This window comes from Abramis brama (genome assembly GCF_963993115.1).
Source record: "Abramis brama genome assembly, chromosome: 18".
Taxonomy (NCBI): domain Eukaryota; kingdom Metazoa; phylum Chordata; class Actinopteri; order Cypriniformes; family Leuciscidae; genus Abramis; species Abramis brama.
Window position 1 is genome coordinate 33029169 of NC_139980.1, and position 20275 is coordinate 33049443.

General features: G+C 37.1%; 1 protein-coding gene across 2 annotated transcripts in view; it reads right to left on the reverse strand.

The window, feature by feature from the left end:
* The window catches only part of tmem121ab (transmembrane protein 121Ab), a 64201-nt gene that overhangs the window by 34982 nt on the left and 8944 nt on the right, over positions 1-20275 (reverse strand). The window contains exon 2 of one of the 2 annotated variants that reach the window (XM_084091267.1): positions 17758-17883. The exons of the other annotated variant lie outside the window; for it this stretch is intronic. The gene's annotated coding sequence lies outside the window, so the exon portion shown is untranslated. The remainder of the gene's footprint in view (positions 1-17757; positions 17884-20275) is intronic. 2 annotated transcript variants of the gene reach the window in all.

Sequence of the window (20275 nt, forward strand, 5' to 3'; positions counted from 1 at the left end):
ACACATTTAATATTGCTATCTAATATTTCTTCTATTATCTTCTATTATCTAATATTTCTGTATTATATATATATATATATATGTGTATGTGTGTATGTATGTATGTGTGTATGTATGTATGTGTGTATGTGTGTGTATATATATATATATATATATATATATATATATATATATATATATATATATATATATATATATATATATACAGTGAGGAAAATAAGTATTTGAACACCCTGCTATTTTGCAAGTTCTCCCACTTGGAAATCATGGAGGGGTCTGAATCGTAGGTGCATGTCCACTGTGAGAGACATAATCAAAAAAAAAAATCCAGAAATCACAATATATGATTTTTTAACTATTTATTTGTATGATACAGCTGCAAATAAGTATTTGAACACCTGTCTATCAGCTAGAATTCTGACCCTCAAAGACCTGTTAGTCTGCCTTTAAAATGTCCACCTCCACTCCATTTATTATCCTAAATTAGATGCACCTGTTTGAGGTCGTTAGCTGCATAAAGACACCTGTCCACCCCATACAATCAGTAAGAATCCAACTACTAACATGGCCAAGACCAAAGAGCTGTCCAAAGACACTAGAGACAAAATTGTACACCTCCACAAGGCTGGAAAGGGCTACGGGGAAATCGCCAAGCAGCTTGGTGAAAAAAGGTCCACTGTTGGAGCAATCATTAGAAAATGGAAGAAGCTAAACATGACTGTCAATCTCCCTCGGACTGGGGCTCCATGCAAGATCTCAGCTCGTGGGGTCTCAATGATCCTAAGAAAGGTGAGAAATCAATACAATACAATACAGTGACTGCACTGTATTAAGGAGAGGATGACCGGGGCCATGTATTGCGAGATTTTGGGGAACAACCTCCTTCCCTCAGTTAGAGCATTGAAGATGGGTCGAGGCTGGGTCTTCCAACATGACAATGACCCGAAGCACACAGCCAGGATAACCAAGGAGTGGCTCTGTAAGAAGCATATCAAGGTTCTGGCATGGCCTAGCCAGTCTCCAGACCTAAACCCAATAGAGAATCTTTGGAGGGAGCTCAAACTCTGTGTTTCTCAGCGACAGCCCAGAAACCTGACTGATCTAGAGAAGATCTGTGTGGAGGAGTGGGCCAAAATCCCTCCTGCAGTGTGTGCAAACCTGGTGAAAAACTACAGGAAACGTTTGACCTCTGTAATTGCAAACAAAGGCTACTGTACCAAATATTAACATTGATTTTCTCAGGTGTTCAAATACTTATTTGCAGCTGTATCATACAAATAAATAGTGAAAAAATCATACATTGTGATTTTTTTTTTTTTTAGATTATGTCTCTCACAGTGGACAATTTCAGACCCCTCCATGATTTCCAAGTGGGAGAACTTGCAAAATAGCAGGGTGTTCAAATACTTATTTTCCTCACTGTATATATATATATATATATATATATATATATATATATATATATATATATATATATATATACACACACATACATACACACACACACACACACACACACACAGTACATATACATGCTCTTATAGATACACACACACACACACACACACACACACACACACACACACACTGTACATATACACGCTCTTATAGACGCACACACACACATATATGTATACACATTTATTAATATATATATATATTCTCAATGTCACAATACTAAAAAATAATCATAATGCTCATAAAATATTCAATGGTCATTAATTATATATATATATATATATATATATATATATATATATATAATTATTTTAAGTTATTAATATAATATAATAAATAAATATGAAAAAAAAAAATAACATGGCTTTGATATAACAAAACTACATGCACTGATGGATCGTAGCTAATATCAACAGGAACATGCATTGTTTTATTAAATCTGATTGCAGTGTTTGTGATGGTGACTGATTTGAGTGTTAATAATCCTCACAACATCACAGATGGAACGTGTTCCTGATGCAAAATCTGCTTCATCCTCTGAGACAAAACGCAGACAGATCTTTCTGTACCAATCCGTCAGAAACAGAAGACAGAGAGAGAGAAGTTCCCGTTCTTTCCAGAACATTCACAGGAGACATATAGTGATCACTACACCGACTTTAACTTAAAACATAAGAGTGAAATATACAAACAAAAACAAGAACATTAAAAATAGACCCAGAGCTGTGTGCTCACAAGCCCTCGGAGAAGAATAACTATATTTGTACTTTTTCTGAAGAAAGTTGTCTTTGCCTGTGCAGAGATGCTACACTGCATGTTGGATGGTGTTGTGGAGTGAACTACACGAGTTTTGTCCTGATTTGCAGTCTAGACAAGTCAATAGTTGCCGAATGTCTTGTCCAATGTCCAGTAGTTGAATTGCGTAGTTTATGATGGGCACAGACTCTGATTCTTTAGCTTTAGATTATGATCCAATCCTGTCAGAGGATATCAAAACGTGTTTGATATTTTGGGACAATTTTAGAGCACTTATCGTAGTGTATGACGCGTCGCTACTGAAACCGAAGCTGTCCTCTATCTGCCAGAGTTGCAATAAAATACAATACTCGTGTTCTGTTCATTTACTTTTGTATTGTTATTGTATTAGTAACAAATTGGCTTTGGTCAATCATTTTATCCCTTAAAACTCATCTCTGATCACCAAAATGACCAAAAAAAAAAATCCTTGAAAAAAAAAATTCTTCATGCCTTAAAATAGCTTGATTGTAACTAGACACCCTTGCCTCATTTAATATACGCGGTTCTATGAATATGCAAATGAGTCCCGCCTCCACTCACTCACAGGAGCTCAGAGATCCACTCGTAGACGATCACACGTTGATCTGATTGGTTACAAGGTAGTTTGTGACGTCAGAAACACCAGCGATTTCAAAGCGTGTTTTTGAGACTGTCTTTGGTTCACTGCAGTTTTAAGGAGAAAATACTCAGCAATGGTGTCGACTTATGAATTTACACATGGTTTGTCTTAAAGCATATTAAAAACACCACATAGATAAACAACATTAAAAACTTGATTTTTCACCACAGGGGGGCTTTAATGTTTTCCTCATCAGCACAGATAAAACAACTGACTGCGCTCCTCTCTAACTCCCGCTGTAATCTGTAGAGTTCATACTAACTGCTTCTACCCAGCCAAGACCGCATCCAAATGCACTTGGCTTGTTTTCTCTTTTGTGACTCAGAACAACATTTGCAACAACAACTAGGCTACTGCGGTCGTCTATGTTTGTTTCATCTGTCGCGCGTCTCTTAAAGGGGTGGTATAATGCCCTTTTCACAAGACGTAAAATAAGTGTCTGATGTCCCCAGAGTGTGTATGTGAAGTTTTAGCTCAAAATACCCCACAGATATTTTTATATAGCATGTTAAAATTGTCACTTTTTGAGGGTGAGCAAAAATGCACAGTTTTGTGTCTGTTCCTTTAAATGCAAATGAGCTGCTGCTCCCGGCACAGGGGGCGGAGCTACAAGAGCTTGCACTCACACAGACATGCACTGAAAATTTCTAAAACTTTTAGCCTTTTATGTTCAAACCGGATTCAGACAATGGTGATGTCACTAACCCGGGAGGAATGTGGTGTAGTCTCTACCAGCCGTTTGTTGTAGTCCTTAAAAAGCAATTTCTTTAAAAGCAAATATCTCCCTTTGCTTTGAACTTTGAGCGTTGTAACTTTGCAGATGTTGTTTATGCTCAAACAGCAACATTACACACTAACTAAAGTTAGAAAAGTGAAATCATAATCAACCACCCCTTTAACAATGAGGTGCGTGTTTCTGTGTGTGTTCATTGTGTTCTGAACTATGTGAAAGTCTGCTAGTGTGTGATCCTCAGTCTTCTAGTGTATGCCCAGTTTTTCTCTGTAAACATGTACAAAGTCGGCAAGTGTTTGATGATAAATATGTGTCGGGTCAGACGTCAGTCTTCTGCCGGAAATGGACTCGCGTACAGCCGTTACCGGAAGCCAGTGATTATAGTTTATACATTTATAAATATGGATATTTCAGAAGGCCTTTATTAACCCCCTGGATTCGTATGGATTACTTTTATGATGGATGGATTCGCTTTTTTGGCCTTCAAAATCTCAGTTACCATTCACTCCCATTATAAAGCTTAGAAGAGCCAGGATAGTTTTAATGTAACTCTGAATCAAACACAGTGTGAAGAAACACACATATACACTTAGGATGGCTTGAGGGTGAGTAAATTATGGGATATTTTTCATTGTCTTTAAGGTGTTTTGAGTGGTTGATAGATGGTTACTTTTAAACTTTAATTTAGAACTTTGTTGTTTAATTTAGAATAATGTTGCGTAATGGTCTGTGTCTTGGTTTGTGTGTTAATATCAGCGTTTGACGCTGCAGAAACTGTGTGTGTGTGTGTGTGAGCATGAACGTTCCACATTGTGGATGTGTTATAGTATTTCCCGTTCATTTTCAATGTGGGGTCTGGGGAGACCCAAACATCCTGAGTGTGACTGCTTTTTCCACACTAACATACAACGGGATCCCATTCCGATTTATATTTTTTATTCTCGACAAAGCCATCAAATGTCATGCCATTCAAGCCGCATTTACATTATATGGTTCAAGTGACCCAATGCCGATTATTATTTTTTCCTCCCATGTGGCACAGATCGGATTTGACCCACGAATGCGGAAGCAGGAAAAAAAGCACATGGATTCGATATGAATTGGATACGTGCATTTGTGTCTGCGACGTAAGCGGTCATATTCCCGTCAATGCGAGTCGTACGTCATTGAAAACGGTTAGAGAATGACATCCACTTGGATGAACACCAACCGCGATCACATGACTCTTTTCCAACCACAGCGATTATGATGGGATGGATGCGATTATCATTTCGTCTGCATCCATTGCAAATCACACCGTTTTCACTTCCTTTTCGGCCGAAGCTTTTCCGGGTCAGTACGTCTACCTAGGTTTGCTTTGCCAAGTGTATAGTGTAAAAGACCCTTTTAAAAGAAGATGTAAGCTGGTCATAAAAAATTCTCCTAGAGAAAGATAATGGGAACAGATAGTTTTGTAATACTGTTAAGCCGCCTACAGTTCCAGGATGTTATTTTAAGCTTTACTTCTTTAATTATATGCAATGCACCATTTTTCTCTATTCAACACTTGAATGTCTCCAAAAATACAACAGAACGAACGTCTTCATGAGGGAACAGATAGTTAGTGTGTCTTAGAGAAGTTCAGAGGACTCACAGGAAATATCAGTGCTATCAGAGTGCCTGTCACGGTCCAATTATGGGCTTTTAATGATTAGTTTGAGTGACACATACAACATCTCCTCTGCTGTTCTCACATATGGCAGAGCAGCAACAGCAGCCAGACGTTTAGCCGTGGCACAAACACACACATGTTGTGTGTAATTGTTTTTCCTAGATATGAGTGAGATCTCAGAGGTTTTTCATGAGAAAAACACCCCAGAGCAAACTCACATCTCTTCTAGTTTCAGAAGAGATCTCAAATTGAGCTTTGCAAAGATACCAAATTTAGAGATCTCAATATGAGCTCAAACATTTCTTACTGTGTATCAGTGGTTTGCTATTTTTAGGAGAAACATCTGAGACTAAATTAATAATTAAATGGACCGTCAGAGCTATGAACGAGCAATTTTCCAGTTTTTTGGATCCCAATTAAGTCAAGTCTGACCACATTTGTTTTACAAAAATGACTTTAACCATTATTCATATTTGACGGCACGTTGAGTTTAACATTTTATGTCATGCTCCTCTGATATTTTTAATCTATTAGTCAATATTTTATCCATCAGTATAATAGTGTAATGCTTTGTGTTTATTCATTTTTAATGTGGCATTAATATCACAAAACCCTATTTTTGAGCCCATTTTCTAGCTTTATCAAGCACTGTGTTGCAAGATTTTGGTCTTTTCTTTTTCTTTTGTCCTTGCAATGTGAAAAACAACATAAACTGCAGTCCTGAAATCTGATCGCATGTTTTAATAAACAATACTCCACAAAATATTTCACTGACCTACACTTGAAATCCTTTGTTTGTCTTCTCAAATCCTCAGGCACACTTTTCTCACATTCTGTCTTTGTTTGTTTTAAATAATATAACCGTAGCGGTGTGCATGAAATGTGAGAGCCCTGTTGTACCCCCTCAGTCTTAAATATTCCACATCCGATGTGAACATTTTAACGAGTGAATTATTTCAGCTCGTTTAAGAAAGTAAATCGACGTTAGCCAGTAAAGATCTACAGGAGGAAGACAGCATGTCTCTCCGGCTTTGATCTCTGAATCTACAGACGGATCTGGAGATTAAAAATGTCTTTCTGCGAATCATAAATTATGTACATTACCCCAGGAACTGACTAACTGAGCCATTAGATCATTATGGTTGTTAATACTTTTTCCCTGTGTATTTATAATAATAATCAGCCGCAGATGAAACATGGGCTGGTTATTATGGCACAGTGAGATGACATTTAATGCCGTACCGCAACACATTTAATAAGCATTATTCAGGGAAAGACACCTTACTGTAAATGGATATACATACATATACTGTACATATACAGGACCATGATTCATATCAAAGTAAATGTGCATTAACCCTCTGGTGCTGTTTTTTTTATACTGAAATTAATGTACATATTTTAGTTCAATAATGTTTTTATTTATTTAATGTTTTGCATGCATTTTTAGGGGATTTTATGGTACTAAATTATATTTATGCAGTAGTTATGCACAAAAATATGAAATTTCCAACTTAAACAGTCATAAAACTTGAAAGTTTGGTCTCTTTTTAAAGACGAAACATGGGAGATTATTGTTGAAGTGAAAAACATTTGAAAAAAGGGAACTTAACACAAAACTTTGCACAAAACTACTATTTAAAATTGTTAAATCAAAAATATATTTTCCAAAACACATTTTACTCCAAAGCTGCGAGAAAATCAAAGCCATAAATATAAACAAGTTGTGCTCCAAATTTGAGCTTGATATCTAAAAAAAATAGCTTTCGGTAAGATTTTGTTTGGGCGCAGTACCAAAAGTTTCCACTAGATTAAATTAGTTTCCCATTCACTTCCATTTTTGACCGCGAGGAGTGCAAGTTTGACTATTTGTTTTCAAATCATGTCCATGATTTTCTTTTTTTTGTTCTCATAGCAAGTGCCAAAACCTTTACCAAGTGTCGTACCATTCCGATGAATTATTATAAAAAATAAAAAAACGTGACTAAAAGTGAAATTATAGGTAGACAAAAATATGCTGCATTATTATGTTAGTATGAGTATATGCTGCATGAGACTTTATTATGTTGCATGTTTAATTTAGTAAGTGAGTAAGAGTCATCTCGGAAATGAATAGTTATGTTACTTTAATTTTGAAGTAATTTGAATTTGGCTAATTATTTCTTTTGTATTGCAATGTGGGATACAGCATTCACAGATTGTTTTTTTAGGTCATCGGGTATTTCATACATGCAAAACACACATAATGGTCCAATTTAAGGACTAGTTTGTCATATTTAACTCTAGAGATGGTGTTTCTTTCAGGTAAGAGTCGAGCAGATGAATATGATGAGAAAAACGCATGCACCAACAATCAGCTGAAAAGCTTGTTGGTAAATTCGTCACAGACTCGGCCAATTTCACACAATTGAACAGACACCAACAAATCGTTCATCATCACGGCCGCTGTCTCACTTGAGCATTTCAGAGACAAATGCGCGCGCACATACACGCATGCTAACTCGCCACCTTGATTAAATCGGCCCATTTCAGTCAGAAATCCATAATAAATTACGCAGCAGACTTCAATGCACTGTCATTGATTCCAGCCATACCGTGATAAACTACCAGCAAGCGTATCACGGCTCAGAGTGATATCATTTCACCGTATCTAACCAGAAATACATCCATCTGCACTCATAGCTAGCAAGGTGATTAATTGTTATTAAAAAAAGTATTGCACCCCATGCACTACTCACAATATTTTACCCTGGATCTTTTTCACGAACTAGCTGCAGTCCAACTTAACCAAACTTAACTGTGCCGATATCATATTGTGATTCTTTTCTCCTAATGTTGCATTTATTTTTGTGTTTATTAATCTCATGTCTCACAGATGAATAAGCAGGCCGTGTTAATAAGCGTCTTTGAGATGCGCGCTGTGCAAAAGAGATTGAAAAAGAGATTTCACACATTTGGAACTCTTTGATTCATGATGCAATAATGATACCGTGATTCATTGCAATATATTTTATCATCAGGTAGGCAATACCCAGCTCTAGTATAGCACTGCTGCATGCATATTTAAATTATATGCAAATGAGGCTCATTATAGAATGTACTGTACACTCTCAGAATCATAAAGGTACAAAAGCTGTCACTGGGACAGTACCCTTCAAAAGGGTTCTAATATGTACCATTTAGGAACTAATATGTACTTTTGATACCAATATGTACCTTTGAGGGACTAATATGTACTTTTGAGGGACAAAGGTGTACCTTTTGAAAAGGTACGGCCACAGAGGCGGCTTTTGTACCTTTTTTTCTTAGAGTGTATTAGCAAATGTCAAATGCAGAGCTGTGCAAGATTCAGAACTGAGTGTGAATTTGAATCTAATTCAAACACAGGAATTGGAGTGACAGGAATATATGGAGATGTACTTTTAAAGAAATTCAACTCTGGTAATGCATTTGGGGAGATGAAGTGTTCTCAAACCGTTGTCTAGAGAACACGTTGTCTTTCTGAAAACCTTCAAACTTTAAAACAAAACTTTTTGGCTTTTCAAGTTTCAAAGTTTGTCTTGTTAAAAATGACACTTTTCGGGCTTAAATTCAAATTCAATTTGCAACTGAATTTTAACTGGTTGCAACTGCAGTTAAAATTCAATTAACATAATTGTTTGTGTAGAATGTAGTGCTGTCAAACGATTAAAATATTTAATCGCGATTAATCGCATTAATGTCATAGTTAACTCGCGATTAATCGCAATTAATCGCACATTTTTATCTATTCTAAATGTCTCTTGATTTCTTTTTGTCCCATTATTTTTTCTCATTTTAATGCTCTTATCAACATGGAAAAGTGGATCGGCTTGCTTTGTGCAAATGTTTCTTTTTGAAATCAACATTGGCATACTGTAGTGTTCAATTTCACACTAACATTCTCACTTGGAGCAAATAATCTCTCACACAATGTAACACTGTCCATCAATAAAAGGGTGAAAGAAATACTGAGAGGTCCTAATATTGACGAGGGGGCGGAGAATTCGCATCAGCGAATCAGTGTGCTTGGCCATCAAGTAGTAGGCTATTTCAGACTGGACGTGCTGCAATGATAGCTCAGTTCACAACGACAAAACACACAGATCACTTTGGTTTTGTCAACTGACACATTTTGGCCACTTTTTTAAAATTAAACTTTCCATTCAGAATCTTATTGGCATCCATTTCGGCGTCTCGCGCTCATCATTCATCCACTCAAAACGTAATGGGGGTCGCACACTGGACGAGAAGCGAAGCGCCTCGCATTTAAAATTCGAACACATTATTCTCTATGAGTGTACACACACCTTTTATTGCTGGCCATAAACTGAGAAAGTACGTGTCCGATGTGCAATACAAGTTGTCCTAGACGCGGCTTCTCGTCCACTCTTTGGCCGGCTCGCAAGCCCAAACAAGTGTGTGCGGCGTGCCTGTTGTTTTGTTTCCGGTCTAGCTAGATCCGGTGGTGTTGTACTAACGTTACTAGTTGTTGCAAAAGCATGTCAAAAAAAAAAAAAAACACTACAAAGTTTGCTAGGCGTTAATCGCGCGATAAAAAAATTGACGCCGTTAAAATGGGTTTGCGTTAACGCCGTTAATAACGCGTTTAACTGACAGCCCTAGTAGAATGTGCTATTTTTGAAGATCAAATAAACTATGGTTTTGGAAATCACAGATCATAGATTTTTTTTCTCACATTTTGGCAAATGTAGTTGGATCTGGATGTTCCATGCATACATAAAATGTGCAAAGAGTAGCATGGTAGTTTGCTATTTCAAGCAAATAAATGGCACTTTATTCATTGAGTTGGAATTGGAATTTTAAAAGCATTCCTGAACCTGTAATATTGCACTATTAATATGCACCTTTATCACACAGGGAAAGATGGCAGCATGCATGTTGTGTACTTCTGGGGTTATGCATCATTCCCTCTCTCCAGGTATTGTAGACCTCCTTGATGAACACTAATTTTGTAGGCGTGTTGTATCATTAGCTGGTTTGCATTAGTTCCTGGAGTGAATTGAGTGTTAAGACGACACTGACAGTGCATGCACTAGCAGGAGTGCAATTAATCCCTCCAGCGTGTTGTGACATTACCCCAGCGCATTACAAACGCCTCTGTTTATTGCACATGGTCTTCTCGCTGTGTTGATGAAATTACAAAGCTAAGGTTTGACGTCTTTGAGACGCGATCCTCAAACAACATCTCAACTCGACGGCCTGATATTATTTCTGCCATAATTATCTTGTACATTCATGCGTGCTGCTTTCAAGTTTAGACTTGCTAAAAACAAGGATGCCAACAGCAATGCTTCTGGCCAAACGCAGTGCATTCTGGGTGTTTATTTTCCTTTAGAGTCAAATTCAATTTTTTCCAGATATGGTTGTAGTGCATGCAACAATTACACAGTCCTAAAACTGATTTATACTGAGGAAACATAAGTTTGAGACTCAATCTGACTATTGATCTGCGAGATGCTAGTTTATGTGTTGATGTTTTGCTAGTATTTGGAGGACAATGAAATGAGAGAATTTAGTGTTGGATGTTTACCAAGTGGGAAATGGTGCATGAGCAAAACACAAGCTAACCTTCAAAACTGAACACACACACACACACACACACACTTATTGTGTTGAACTGTATGGAGTTCAGGAGTCGATCCCTCAGGAACACACAGCTGCTGAGCTTCAGATGGGCAGACGACAAACAAAACTGTGTTTTCAAGCACAAATGGATGTGCATTTGTGTGTGCATCTTGTGTGTGTGTGTGACTATGTGCTCCATCTGTTGTCAATTGTTATTCCTATATATGTGTACAACAAAAGAAAAAGCGCACAGTAAATTTGTACGGATGCATTAACTGCTTACCTTTTATACATTCAAAATTACAGCTCTGGATTCAGATTTAAATCTACTGTTGTTAAAATTCATCCAGATAAAAAATACAAATAAAAATAAAATTCAGGAAGAAAAACCTGCATGCAACTTTATAAGGATAGTCCGATAATTTAGAGGGATAGTTAAAGTTAAACTTGCAAATGATCGCTCACAAGATATGTATGAATCATTAATGAACAAAGAGTTTGATTAATATAATTTTTGAAGGTTTTTTCAGTGAATGGTACTTAAATCTTAATATTTTCCATTTTAGGTGTCTTTTGTGTTTTTATTTTGTGTCTTTAGTTACAATTGTGTTCATGACATGCAGTTCTGAAGGGATACCTAATAAACCTAATACCTAATATTAGTATAATCCAGTGAGATTTCTGCATGCACAAGGAGGTTAACATGCCTAAGACTTTTGTACAGTACTGTATATATATACACACACAGCATATTTATATATATATATATATATATATATATATATATATATATATACATACACACTAATAAAGTGTATATATAAATATAATCTCTCTCACACACACACACACACATACACACACACTGGTTGTTTCTGACCAATCACAATGACCCCGAGGCCACAGCTGACAGGACATTCATTTTAGATCATTGCACAAATGGCGAAAGACTCGATAAAGCGCCAGTGAAAGTGTTTCTTTCAGGAAATCCGTTAATGCAAAGTAGCTGACCTGAGCACGAACAAATGTTCTTATGAGAGACTCGCGTAATGCTTTCATAAATCCCTGTGAATATAGTTGACCTTTTCACAGGGAGTGAATTATAAGGGGGACAGATCCATATATGTCGCTATGGATTATTAAAGACTCTTATCTATTTAAAGAGGAGCTGGGGATATGGGCGTCTCGTTGTGGACTGAGGCGTATACCCAGAGGGTTATCCGATCGCGTCCTTGTCTGCTGGATTTGCAAACGCATGCATGTCAAGATTATCGGTATTGTTAAAGTTGGAAAGCACAGCAGACAGCATAACCCCAACTTCACCCCACAGACGAGAAACTGGAGCAAAAATTAAATCACACACACACACACACACACACACACACACACACACACACACACACACACTGGTGCACTATCTTTGTGAGGACTCTCCATAGACGTAATGGTTTTTATACTGTACAAACTGTATATTCTATCCCCTTACACTGCCCCTATCCCTAAACCTACCCATCACAGGAGACATTCTGCATTTTTACATTTTCAAAAAAACTAATTCTGTATGATTTATAAGCTTTTGTACCCATGGGGACCTCAATTTAGGTCCCCACGGTGACACGAGTCCCCATGAGTCTGTGTGCATTCAGGTTTAAGTCCCCACCGGTGTAGAAAAACATGTCCACACACACACACCACACCACACCACACACACACACACACACACACACACACACCACACACACTAACAATTGTGGATTTTATTATAGTGCAATGACTGCTTATTTGCATACCACCCGCAGTCCAGCTTAACGATGCTGATGTAGCGCTATACATATGTAAGTAATTTGGCATCTGTTTACTGTCAGAATATGTACTGCATTTGATGAAGAACTTCATACTTTGTATAACTTGCACTACTGTTCAGAAATGTGGTGTCTGGGTTTCTTCTGCTCACCAAGGCTGCATTTATTTGACTGGAAATACAGTAAAAACTTTAATATTGTAGAATATTATTGCAATTTAAAATAGCTGTTTTCTATTTGAATATATTTTAAAATGTAATTTATTCCTGTGATCAAAGCTGAATTTTCAGCATCATTACTCCAGTCTTCAGTGTCACATGATCCTTCAGAAATCATTCTAATATGATGATATTAAATGAATGCATATTAATTATTAATACAATCTGGACTACATCCGTCATGTTGGCATTGCTCTGAAAGTAAAGTGTCTATCTGATGTTCATCTGGGTATTTTCCAGCTTTGTTTATTGAATACTGTATATGCGGTCGTGTTACTCATTTCACCTACATTACATACAGTACTGCATAGTTATGATAGATTATTATAATTTTTATTATAGATTATAGAAATTTAAATTAGGTGCTTAAACAGCAAATAAACCCATTCAAATAAGAATGCTTTCAGCAGATGCAGTTTTTTCTCAGTGAATTCCCTCCTGTCTGCTGAACTCATGATGTTTCTATGCTCTTGTGTTCGTTCAGCACAGAAAAGCTCATGCTCTTCACCTCTTGCCACTGTTTTCCTGTTTCTCATTCAGCCGGAGGACTCCGTAATTGGAAAGATAAAATCAATAACAATTGAGGATAAGATATGTGCGTACACACACACACACACACACACAGTGAGAACCAGCAGCAGCAGAACCAGACAGATGCTTTCTCACACACCACACAAGTCTCTTATATATTCTGCTCTCTAGAAATGGCTCAGCCTTTCCTTCAACGTAAGTCCGAGTTATTTTTAAAGTTTTATGCTTGGGGTTTGCTTAAATCACTAACCCCAAGTATGAGCAATAGTATGGCTATGTTCACAGTGAATCTTTGGGATTGACAACTGTATTTACTTACAGGTGTGTATCAAAATCTCCTGTTAACACTCTGAATACTGTTCTCTCACCAGTAACCTTAGTTCTGTCATGACGACTCTCAGAGTGTTTGGCATGGTAATGGTTATGAAAATGTTGATATGTTTGGTCTTGGTGGAATAGATCTGTTATTGCTGCTGTTGCAGAGCAAATACAGGACTTGCTACTGTCAATACACACAACACACTGCTGTGAGCGAGTAAGTCTACGACTACATCACAAAACTTAAACATTTTGGGCCCTGTTTTAAAGGGGTGGTAAAACGCCTTTTTTCGAAGGCTTGATTGTGTTTGTGGGGTGCACTGTAACGTGTTCATGCTTCGTTTTTAAAAATTTGCATTATTTTTCACATATTTAACCATTATTCTACACTGCTCTGTCCCTCCTTGTAAAAACGGTCGGATGATTTCCGCGTTCTATGAAGCCCCCCCCCTTCAAAATACGCAATGGGCTCAGATTGGTTAGCTGGCCCAGTGTGTTGTGATTCGCTTACCGCCAAGTGCACGTTGTTCGGAAACGTCACGCCCCCTTATCTTTACCGGTAGTTTGTGCTTCAGTAAACAACGGCGTCAATATTGCCATACCAGTTTGAGCCCGAGTCAGACCCAGAGAATGTTAGTGGAGACGAGCAGAACCTGTTCAAGAACGGCTGTTAAAGGACGTTTCAGAAAGGTATGTTTTTTGAAGATCGCTATATCATATATGACACTGTTACTTTTGTATATTTAGAACGATTGTAGCTAAATATCTGTCGCCTGAACTATTAATCCAATACGAACACTAAACATTGGCTTTACAACAGTAGCCAAATCAAACCCAAAACCATGTTTAGCATGCCTGTAGATAAACAATACATAAAAGCTATAATCAAAGAATAATTTACACTGATCACATAAACGACAACACAACAACCACGAACATTCCAAGTTCGCTGCGCTGGTGATATTAAACAGAAGTTTGTATGTGTTTGTCGGATAAGTATGAATTAACGTTAGCATTTAACAAACTGGTTTGTGGAGCCAAACAGCGTTGTCCTTCGTTTACTTCCTTGCTACAACGTACAATTAACAATACGAACTATTACAGGAAAACACAACGACGAAAAATAAATCATACTTGCAGGTTGTGGCCCGTTAACAGTTTCTGTTTTTAAAGTTGGAACTGCTCCATCTAGCCGTTGTGCGAATCCTTCATCGGAGGAGGGGTTTATGTAAATATTGGGCTTAGTGATGTCAGCAAGCCCGCAGGAATGTCGTGTAGTCCCTACTGGCCGTTTTTTGTAGTTCTTAGAAATTGATTTCTTTAAAAGCAAATATCTCCCTTTGCTTTAAACTTTGAAAGTTGTAACTTTGCAGATGTTGTTTATGCTCAAACAGCAACATTACACACTAACTAAAGTTAGAAAAGTGAAATCGTGTTTTACCACCCCTTTAACAATCTAAGCTCATGGTCTAAAGCGCATGGCACAAGTGCACTTACGGTGTCCGAATCCACTTTTGCTAGTTTAACGACGGGAAAAATGGTCGGCGCTCCCGGCGCATGGTCTAAAAGGGTTTTCCCTATTCTCTTAATGAGTAATGGGTATGTTTTGGGTGCGAGCAGACCATCTACGGGACAAGCCGGATTCCACCATATCTTTATGTACACAATAATAATCTTTTACATTGGAATCTGTTTATTTTTAATATTTGGCATGTTTGTGTGCACCCTGCATGCTGTGTGTGTAATGTAATAAGCAGATTGTGTGCACCCTGCATGCTGTGTGTGTGTAATAAGCAGATTGTGTGTAATAATGAGAGTGTAAGCACGTTGTGGACCCGCCTATAGGCACATATTACTAATGCGCCCTTTAAATAACAAAAATAATATTGCGCCATTGACTTTAGACCAGGTTTTAGTTGGTCAAGGGCTCAGTCTATTTCATTTGCCTTAAAATAGCAACGCACCAACAATGCGCCTGAACACACATCTCGTTTTCAGACTAGCAGCCCATGGGCGAACAGATGGGCGCAAATGCATTTGCTATTTAAACAACGTGGCGCAGGACGTGAAAATGATAACTGTGTCGGGCTGAAACTAGCAAAACACACTTGCGTCACGCCTGTCGCTGCATTGCACCGGCTGTATGATAGGGCCCTTTATTTCAGCAGTTGACAAAACAAATAAAACGGGAATAAAAAAAAACTGAAACTATATAAAAAAAAAAAATCTCAGTGATGGTAAAATAACACATGCAGAGTTATGTAAAACCTTTATTGGGTGCTCTAAATCAGTGGTTTATGAGGGTTGATTTCAGTTATATGCTCCCTTAGAAGGCAGCTGTCTATGTAGGCAGTGGTGAGTGAGGCATTAGTGTGTGTGTGTGTGTGTTTAGTAGGTGTATCTGCTGGGCTCACCACTTGAGCCGATTGATTTCACATCACACGACTAATTACTGTGTGCCATGAGGAAACGAAGGTCTCCAATCCATCAGCTCTACTCTAGCACTTCCTGCGTGTGTTTAACTGGATGTGTAGAGCAGGAGATTAAAGATGCCATGTGTAATATTTCAGTGCTAAAATACTTTCTCTGCAGAGAATTATCAAAGTTTGACATAAATAACCGACTCTGTGGTGCTTTCAGAAAATCTGTTGATTTGAGTCATCTGACATGCTCTTACTGCTCTAGATTACAATTGGAAATTGGCATTTTGTATTGCAAATATTTTTGGTAACTGCATGCAGTGCTTCTGACTCATAGGATAAAAGCTTCTGCCAAATGAATAAATGTAAATGTGCATATGTACATGTAACAGTATGTGAAATGTGCACATAATGCAATGATACATATTTCAAACAGCAACATGCTACACGATCACATGACCACACAGTTAAGGGAGTACATTACATTACAGCATCTTTGTAAAAATATTTTTTTTGAATCCAATTTTACTTAATCAGAATGGTATGACTCTTGGTGACTTTTGTGGCACCTGCTTTGTGAATCAGACACACACACACACACACACACACACACACATATATGCATACATCACATCAGCCACACACACATCGTGGACATGATTCGAAAAGGTTAAATGGTCCTTAAAAAAAAAAAAAAACACACTTTTACTCCTCACGGTCAAAAATGACCAGCATGGAAATTAATAGGAATTTAAAAGAAAGTTTTAAAATACAGAACATATTTTTGGTCTACAATCTACAAATCAGCCACAATGCAGAAAAAACACAGCAATTAAGCGATTAATTGAAAACTAATAATACTAGTAAAAAAAAAAATGTGGAAACAAATGGATATACATAATTATTGCATAAATATTACTTACATCCTAAAATGCAAAATATTACATAAAAAAAATATTATTGAACAAAAATATGTTACATTGATTTTAATTAAAAAAGAGAGAGAAAAAAGAAGTTACATTTGAGGTGTTTGGCATGAGTGTGACGCCTATATGAGGAGAACCAGAATCATTTCTATAGTTTTATATACAATTTTTTTTTTATATATATATATATATATATATATATATATATATATATATATATATATATATATATATATATATATATATATATATATATATATATATATATATATATATATGTATATGTATATGTATATATGTATGTTGAATTTTATTAGAATGTTTGCATTTATTTTTTGTTGATTGTTGAATCTGTATCTGCCTTGTAACAGCCTGTGAAGATGATTTGGCAATACATTTAAAACACAACTAGCATATAGAGTGTATCGGCAGTGTAATCGGATTGAAAAAGCACATTTCAGTGCAGGGTTCAGTATTATAAGCAGTTTGCTCTGCTGTAAACTCTACTAAGTACAGTCAGTATACCACGTACATAAATAGTATGAGTAATACACTAGTATGCAATTCCAAACAGCCCAGTCATTTGTGCTGTATATGTTTCTGATGCTGCTTTAATGTGAGTGTTTTACTCTCTGTATATGTAAAGCTTACAGAAATGTAAGATGGCTGCACTGACTTCATTGGCTGCTCATCAGAGACTCTGGTGGACGTTTGACCTCCCATTGATCACAGATGCCAGTTTGATTTAAATGGAAGCCATTATGTCGGTATGGGATTGTGGTTCATTTGAGAGCGAACGAAACTGAAAGAGAAAAATGGGCAGAATTGCAGAATGAAAGGGAGAAGTAGATCTTTACATTGTCTAAAGAAAATATCAGTGGTGTTTTCCTGTGCAAAAGTTAAATATGTTGATATGTTAAACACCCCCCCCCCCCCACACACACACACACCTATTTAGCTTAAAGAATTAAGTTCAGCTGCTGCCTTTATAATGAAGTATACAAAGTATAATGCAGAAATTAAGTATAATCAAATTGGCTGTACAAATCGTTTCAACTTAAGTTAAATGAAAGTGACTTGATTTGAATCTCATATAACTATATGTATGTATTATAACTAAGTATTGAACATGTTGCTATGACTTATTAATCACATCATTTTTTATTTATTTTGGTTGTATTTATTTACTTGCATAGTATTTTATATTGTATTAATAACTTTAAATTAGATTCTTTTCATATTTTCAGTTTTCATTTAAAAAAAAATATTTCAAGTTTAGTAATTGTTATGTGCTTCTGTCATTTGTATTTTGGGTTACACTTTATTTTAAGGTGTCATTGTTATAGTGTATTTATATATTTAAGTACTGAGTAATATTAATTAACAACATGTACTTACTATAGGGTTAGGGTAGGATTAGGATTTGGTTGAGGGTTAGTTGCATGTAATTATGCATAATTTACTGTTATTACTATGGTAAGTGCATGTAACATTATGTAACAAGGGCACTGTAAAATAAAGTGTTACTATATTTTGTTCTGTTTAGCTTTAATTTATTTTTAAATCAGTTTAATTTTTTGTGATTTCAGCTTCAACTTATTTTTTCAGTTAGTTTCCAAGGCAGCATTTTTACCAATTTGTTTAGTTTTAACAACACGCTCAGTGCTCAACACAGCATGCAAATTTTTCCATACGCTTCAGCTTAAAGTGAGGAATTAAAAAAAGAACACTTATGTATTAGCAAATATCAAAATGAATATCTATTGTTATACTGTACATTATAATGTTGTGATGCCTAAATTCACTACCGTTTCATTTTTTAGCCAAAATAGTGTAAGTGGTATGTGCCATTTCATTGAGGAATCATTCATGTCTGTAGCAGAAATGATTTCTGGAGATGTTACAATGCTTAGTGTTAGCGGTTTGTTCAGATCATTGACTCTAAATATAAGCAGCAGTAGTAGTGATGCTTGACTTAGAAAACACCTCTAAATATAGAAAAATGGATGCAAGCATCTGTGATGAAGAAAAATGTATTTAAAGAGAGAAGGTACAGCACAAACCAACCTTCACACAGCTGTTCCAGGCCACAGCACGCACACACAAACACACTGAGTAATTAAGCACAATCGTTACACACATAGATGCAGAAAACATCCTTATTGGTGTGGGTCATTTCAGTGTGATATTTTGCCTGCCGGGCCTGAGCATCCATCTCCCCGATCGTGCACCGGGTCAATACAGTGGGGGAGATGTAGCCGTTCTGTCCTGTAAAGCAGCATTATCTCAGTGCCAGCAGCAGGACTGATGCCATTTCATTCTGCACTATTATCTTCCTCCGCTTTGGCTTCTTGAATTAATGTGACCTGTTGACTAATTCTTGTTTTCTGCCTTGTAGTTTCCTGACTGATTATTGAGTTTCTTTGCAAGTGTTCTCAAATTAAAATGCTAGGTATTCTGTATATAACCAGACTTTTATTTTTAAAGTGTGAGTGGTGTTTGCCTGTGCCAGCAGCCTGCTATGATTCTAGAGTGTTGTGGGTGGATGTTAGTGTTGTAGGTGGATGTTAGAGTGTTGTGAGTGGTTGTTAGGCTGTTGTGGGTGTATGTTAGAGTGTTGTAGGTGGTTGTTAGGGTGTTGTGGGTGGTTGTTAGGGTGTTGTGGGTGTGAGGGTGTTGTAGGTGGTTGTTAGGGTGTTGTGGGTGTATGTTAGAGTGTTGTAGGTGGTTGTTAGGGTGTTGTGGGTGGTTGTTAGGGTGTTGTGGGTGTGAGGGTGTTGTAGGTGGATGTTAGGGTGTTGTGGGTGGATGTTAGTGTTGTAGGTGGATGTTAGGGTGTTGTGAGTGGTTGTTAGGCTGTTGTGGGTGTATGTTAGGGTGTTGTAGGTGGTTGTTAGGGTGTTGTGGGTGTGAGGGTGTTGTAGGTGGATGTTAGGGTGTTGTGGGTGGATGTTAGTGTTGTAGGTGGATGTTAGAGTGTTGTGAGTGGTTGTTAGGCTGTTGTGGGTGTATGTTAGAGTGTTGTAGGTGGTTGTTAGGGTGTTGTGGGTGGATGTTAGGGTGTTGTAGGTGGTTGTTAGGGTGTTGTAGGTGGTTGTTAGGGGGCTGTAGGTGGTTGTTAGGGTGTTGTAGGTGGATGTTAGGGTGTTGTAGGTGGCTGTGAGAGTATTGTGAGTGGTTGTTAGGGTGTTGTG